Below are 6,971 nucleotides of genomic sequence, written 5' to 3' on the forward strand. Positions count from 1 at the left end.
CGCGCTTTCCGCGGAATGGTGTTTGGTGGTATGCTATTTTGTAGCAACTCTGTAACATGTTGTTTGGTTGTCGTCGCTTCTATTTTCCATTGACAGCTTTTGCAGTTTGTCTCGGCAACAACTTTGATTTCGGTTCTCGTTAGCAGCTTTGGATGTCTTAAGATCCACTGGAGCTTATGGTTGTTCTCCTCTACTGCAACTTGCTGCCGTTTGTGAAGTGTGCGTTCGCAGCTTGTTGTCCATTAATAGAACATCTTCTGCATCCAGACCAAGGAATTTCCCATGTGTTTTGTGTCTCTAAACCTGATGGTGACGGCAATGCATGGGAATCCAATTAACTTCTGGGATGTGGACTTGACCATGTATCTTGTCGGATGCATGAACGACCTTAACTCGTGGGAAGTAACCAAGAGATTGACTTGGATTTATGATCGAAGTTGCCGCTGATAATTGTTTGGCTCCCCACAGCAGAAGCTATAATAGAGTGTTAATTGTTATTTTGATGCTCACTTCGGTTGACGACGAGGATGCTGTTATTGTGATTGGTTAATAATTATAGGGTGAATTGCTTCTGATGGTTAGCTTATTACAATTTGTGGGACATGGTGCAAAATGAGACGTTGGCTGGTTCGTCTAATTTGATAGCTCTGCCGGTACATATGTATTTTACAGCATGATACATGTGTGGAACTTCATTGGTGCCGCTGGCTTAACAAGGTCTTGGTCATCTTGCAGCAAGATGTACCCGTCCTGTTTCAATTGTGCCCCTGGTCCATAACCGATCACACCAACCATAACCTGCAAAAATTAAACCAAATCACATTGGTCACTATCAAAACCGCACATCAATAAGAAGGGTACTCCTCAAGGAAATATTAAAGTACCTGAATCATTGGGTATAGTTGTTGGTATTATCTTCTTGGTTGTGACAATCTTATATCAGCATTTCAACTTCACAGCAAATTCAAATTGGCTTGTTGAGTACAAATTTGCTTTAGCATGCATCTGTTTCATGACATTGTTTGGATTTGTCGATGATGTCCTTGATGTCCCTTGAAGAGTAAAATTATTACTACCATCAATTGTTGTACTTCCTTTGTTAATGGCATATGCTGGACACACAACTATAGTTATACCGAAACCACTTGTACCACATATTGGCATAGAGATTTTGGATCTTGGATGGATGTATAAACTATACATGGGGCTGTTGGCTGTTTTCTGCACAAATTCGATCAATGTACATGCTGGATTAAACGGCCTTGAAGTTGGACAGACGGTGGTTATCACATATGTTATCTCAGATGCAGCAACAACAACAGCAGAACCTTCTGCAACCAAACCCTGTGAATAACAAACCAAACCATACAACATTTATGCCTAATTCAATAATTACACGCATTAAATCATATGGTAATGTAGGCAATACTCACCTTGAACCTCAACCTCATCCACAACCTCCCTGTTACAAGAAATTCACTGCAGTAAAAAACATAAATTAATTAGTCAAAGCTGTAGAGTTTCAGAAAAAATCCCAAATTGGCATTAGGACAAAACAGAGGGAGAAAGCATGAGTTCAGATTACCGTTTCTAATTGTAGCATCAAACAGGACAACCCAATTCTGAGCACAAAAAGCATTTCCAGGAAGTTTCCCTATTGAATCTTTGGATACCAAATTGAAACCCTAAAGCTGCAGAGATAAATAGGAGAAGAAAATCAGTGAGGAGGGGGCGATTGGGAGGCGGAGCAAAAAAACCCTAGGATTTGAAACAACAAAAATTGGAGAGGCGGACGGAATATCACAAAAAACCTAATTCTAAAATCAAAGCCAAATCGGTATTTGAATAGGCGAGGGAAGAAGATTCGAACATCACCTGAGTCGTCGTCGCCGGAGGTGAGCTTCTTTCTTTTTGTTTCTCCTTAAAACCATGGATCCTTGTATTTTAGATTGAGAGAGCAGCTGAGAGATGAATGATTGAGGGTGAGAGAAACGTGGGGTTGAGAGGGTGAGAGAAATTCGTTGAGATTGAGAGAGCGAGTGAAGTGAGAGAGGAGGACGATGAGGCATCCGTTGCTGTTGCTCTTGTTTTTGTTTTTATTTTATTTAGTTTAAGCAAAACAAACCTTTAAGCTTTTAAAAAACCATAAAAAAAATTAATATGTTTAGTATTCCCCTATTTTTTATAGTGTATATTAATGTTTGTTAAGGCTGTTTAGAGTTCCCAACCCATTAACCTCTAGAACCCAACAGCCAGGCGGCTGGGTTTTTTTTGGGTAATCCAACAGATCTTTTTATTATTATTTTAGTTTTTTATTTTTAATATTTTTTGTTCCAATCTTTTCTGGTTTATATACCCAAATGGTTGTTGTAAATAATGACTAATCATAAATGGTCTAGTGGAGAGAGGGTAGTTTCATGGTCTTTAGTGGGGTGGGTTTAATACCTATATGTAGCATTTTTTTTTCTTTTAGCATTCATTTTTTCCATGTTTATGTTTTAGTATAATTTCTCCCGTACTCATAGTTTCATTATCATTTAATAACACATATTTGTTTTCTTTTAATTTCATCATCCATTCAAAACCATTTTAAACTATTAAAATCACACTTTTCTCGATTCAATATCGAGCCCATTTTCACACCCTTGTAAGTCGATTGCTTTTAAGCATCGCCATCAACCTCACATAGCTTACTCTTGGGCTTTCTTACAATGAGCCGATTCTCTTGCACTTACACTCATACTTTGCATTATTTGTTGTTGGGCCTGATTTAATTATTTCATGATTTTGAATCCCCATTTGACAAAATGTACCCCTCTCCCCCGATGTGTAATAATTTTGTACTGTTTTTTTGACTGTTTAGTTAGATATTAACACAAGAATAAAATCAACCATTTCCAAAAATACAAAAATAATGACTCGATCCAACGTCGAGTATTTTCTCAATAAACAAATCAAGTCATTTCGCCCTCCTATTCCATTCCAGTTCTTTCAAACTTTCATCAAACGCCTGATTCAACGTCAAGCCATTTTTTTCTAATAAAAACTCAAAAAATATTAATTTATAGTTAAGACCTTTTCAATAAGATGAAGGTGAGAAAAACAAGAAAGGGGGGTTTGAATTGTTTGAAAAATAAGCGCTTTTGCAAAATGAAATCACACAATGATTTTATACTGGTTCGCTTATAACACAAAGCTACTCCAGTCCACCCGGCCAAGGTGATTTCGCCTTCAACAAGGACTTAATCCACTAATCTTGAAAGATTACAAACAACCCCTAAGAGAGAAGAAAATCTCTTAGTCCTCTCAAGTCTACAGACTACAAAGAGTCACTTGAGGAAATCAAATAAAAATAAGATACAAGATGTGTAATCTAGAGTGCTTCTAAGAAAGCAAATATTACAAACTTAAGAACAAATTTTTTTCACTTGATAAGCAAAAGCTTAGTGAAAAATCTTTGAAGAACAAAGATGTTTTTCTTGAGCGTGATATGATTTCAGTATAGTTTTGGCTAGTGATTTCTTCATGTTTACTGAATGAGATTTCTTCTCTATTTATAGGAGTTGAAGTAGAGTTGAAGTAGCGTTGAGTCTGTTGGATATTGAGATGTAGTTACGCCATTCCATTAATAGCTTCTGCAGTAGACTTTTTCACTTAGAAGTGACTACTTACCACAATTAGTAACTTCTCTCTTGGAAGTGGAGATTAACGTCTCTTTCTAATTGAGGAAATCCATTTGCAGAACTTTAACTTGGCTTAAACGTTACTTCATCATGATTAACAATTCTGATTAGAGTCTTTGTGTATCTGGAGAAATTGGCTTCTGATGTTATTTCTTGAATGTTCAGATGGCGCTGATAACTTCAGAGTTTGCAGAAGACATTTGTTCAGAGTCAGAGCTTCTAGACTTTACTTCATGTTCAGATGCTTCTGATACTTGCAGTTTTGTCCAGAGTTTAGAGTTTCTTGAAACGAGATTCCTCTTTAGATGCTTCTGATACTTGAGATTTTGCATCTGATCTTGTTTTGCATCTGATGACATCATCAGATTTATTTCTTCTTTCTTTAGAACCCTGCACACTTAGAAACTTTTCGTTAGGGTACCACTTTTGGTTTCATCCTTTGTTATCATCAAAATCATGGAATCTATTGTAGAACTATTTTTGTTCTTACAATCTCCCCCTTTTTGATGATGACAAAACAAATAAAATTATCAGATGAAACATGAAAAATATTAGATCAGATAGACAAAAGCTCCCCCTGAGTTAGCGCTAGGGAGTTCAGAAGTTCTTACCAGAGCTTTCCAAGTAATTAGGTTTCTGAAAACTTTCTGCAAATGCTTAACTTTAAAGTTAGAGTTATTTAATCAGAGCTTTTATTTAATCAGAGCTATTTATATCAGAACTATTTCTACAATTGTTGCAGAATGCTTAAGGTTTTAGACATAATTTTCATCAGAGCTATTTAATAATTTCTCCCCCTTTTTGGCATAATCAAAAAGGCATAAAAAATAAAAAGAATAATAGAGAGAAAAACACTTCATTAAACAGCAAAAAGGCAAACAGCAGTCAAAAACAACAGATTCAAAGAAATATCAGAGCTAAAAGAGAAAAGACAGAAGCAAAAACACTAGGCAACCAAGATAAATCCTAAGTGCCTAAGGGTTTGGAGGAGGAGGAAGTCTCTGTAGTAGCATGGCAAACATATTCTGGAGGTTTTCATTCAGAGCGTCTTGCTTGTCCATCCTTGCCCGGAGCTCACTCTGATCTTGCTTGATCTCTTTCTGATCTTGCTTGATCTCCTTCAGAGTGTTAAGAATCAGAGGGATCGCAGAGGAAGACTCCCCCTGAATCAGAGCCTGCTGAGCTTCAGCTTCAGCAGCAGCTTGGGCTTCTGCATCTGCCTTAGCCTTGGCTTCTGCTTCCTGAATTCTCAGAAGTTCTGCTTCCTTTGCCAGGCGTTCTTCTTCCAACCTCTTAGCTTCTTCTTCAGCTTCCCTAGCCAATCTTTCTTCTTCTAATCTCTTAGCCTCAGCTTCTCTAGCCAGTCTTTCCTGGAGTCTTTCCTCAGAGTCTCTGATGTAGCCATTTCTGACTTGTTCAGAGATACTCTTCAGCCTATAAGACTCAGAGGTCATCCAACTAATAACTCTGTTCCAGTGTGTCCTAACAGATTTAGGATCATCACTGACTTCAGAATTTTTAGCCAGAGACTTGATCTTCTGGACTGAGGATTCTGCAACCTGCATAATGGCCTCCTCAAGGGTAGGTGTGATAATTTTAGGTTCAGGTTCAGGTGAAAGAGGTGGAGAGTTTTGAGGGCTGAGATTTAGAGGTTGAGGTTCAGTTTCTGGTTCTGGCTGGGGTTCAGATTCTGCTTCTGGTTGAAGTTCAGAATCTTGGTCTGGTTGAAGACTGGGGGATGAAGCATAGAGTGGGTTTACATCTAATGGGTCAGAGTCTGGGCTAGGTACAGCGGGAATTAATGGTGGAGTGATATAAGGTTCAGATGGGCGAATTACAGATGGTTGAGTTTCAGAGGGTGTGGTGGTTGTTTGTGGTGGAAGGGAAGTTTGATTTTCAGAGGTAATGGTGGTTGTTTGTTGTGGAATAGAAGTTCGGAGGGGAGAGGTTACTTCAGTTTGTGTTTGAGTTTGTGGAGCGAAATTTTTAGCATAAATTTCAGCTATTGTTGGGGAGTTTGGGTCAGAGTGTTCTTGATCAGAGGACTCATGATCAGAGAACTCTTGGTCAGAAGAAGGTGAAAGGTAAGGGGGTGATTCATAATCAGAGGATGATGAAGAGCTGTGGTGATATAGTTGATTAGGGTCAGAGGTTGTTGTAAAAGTACGGGCAATTTTTAGAACAGGTGGAGGTTGAGAGGTTCTAATGGTAGAAGGTGGTATTTCTGAGGTTGTAAAAATTGGTTGAGAGGAGAGAGGGTTAGAGGAAGCCATTACAGATTCAGAAGAGACAGGAGGAATGGACTTACCAGAGGAGACATTCAGAGGTGCTGAAGCTTTGGTGCCAGAGGTTTCTCCAATTCTGGCTTTCTTTGCCTTCCTTGCTTCCTCAGCTATCTTCTTCTCAGAAAGGCCTCTTTTGTATCTGACCAGATCTTCTACAGAGTCCAGACAGTCTTCTAGGCGAAAATCAGAGATATCAATGCCTTCATCCAGACGATCCTGAAGGTAGATAGCAATGGCGTCTCTGGGTTCGTTCTTGAAGAACCTTTCAAGGCCATGAGGCATCTTCCTCTGATCCTTCAGAGCTTCCCAGGTCACATTCATAGTGGGCTTGACTCTGATGTCCTTGATGATTCCCATACTCCTCAGATTTCTGGCATTCAGAGGCTTTCCAACGTCAATTGCCAGATCATCCATACATCTGGTCTTCTCCAGAGCATCTACCAGCCCATGCTCAATGAAGATGTCAGAGAGCAATCTTCCCAGAGGAATGTAGGATCTGGGCTTCATATTATTCCTTGTTTCTCTGACAGAATCCCTCAGATATCTGAAGAGAAGAACAGGGAGGTTGATTGGAATACCCTTCTGAATACAGTAGAGGATGCACTTCTGATCAGCATTTATATAATCTGAAGAGTTGGAGGCTGGACGATGATGGATTGTTCCCAGAATAATCTTCAGCCAAACTCGGAGGTTCTGATGAAGCTCCTTGTTCTTAGATGGGTTTCCTTCAACATTTGCTTTGAAGATAGTAGGGTTAATGACTTCTGTGATGCGCTTGGACCTTGGAGGAATGTTGTAAATCCTTTTACCTCCAGCTTTTTCCATATTCAGCAAAGAAGCAATAGACGCTTCTGTGATAATGATCTTCACACCCAGAACAAAAGAAACAATGAACTCATCATCAGCATCTGCACATCTCCAGAATTCTTTCACCAGAAGAGGATAGATTGGACCATACAATCTGTTGAAGTAGGTTTCCCAACCTTGCTTGCGAAGATCTTCA

General features: G+C 39.0%; 1 long non-coding RNA gene across 1 annotated transcript; it reads right to left on the reverse strand.

The window, feature by feature from the left end:
* Positions 1–1,017: 1,017 nt before the first annotated feature.
* LOC127129081 (uncharacterized) lies at positions 1,018–1,694 on the reverse strand. The gene is made up of 3 exons (XR_007806145.1): positions 1,586–1,694; positions 1,434–1,479; positions 1,018–1,344 (listed from the first exon to the last, which is right to left on the reverse strand). It is a non-coding gene; the product is annotated as an uncharacterized LOC127129081 (long non-coding RNA).
* Positions 1,695–6,971: the final 5,277 nt, after the last annotated feature.

This window comes from Lathyrus oleraceus, chromosome 3 (assembly GCF_024323335.1).
Source record: "Lathyrus oleraceus cultivar Zhongwan6 chromosome 3, CAAS_Psat_ZW6_1.0, whole genome shotgun sequence".
Classification (NCBI taxonomy): Eukaryota; Viridiplantae; Streptophyta; class Magnoliopsida; order Fabales; family Fabaceae; genus Lathyrus; species Lathyrus oleraceus.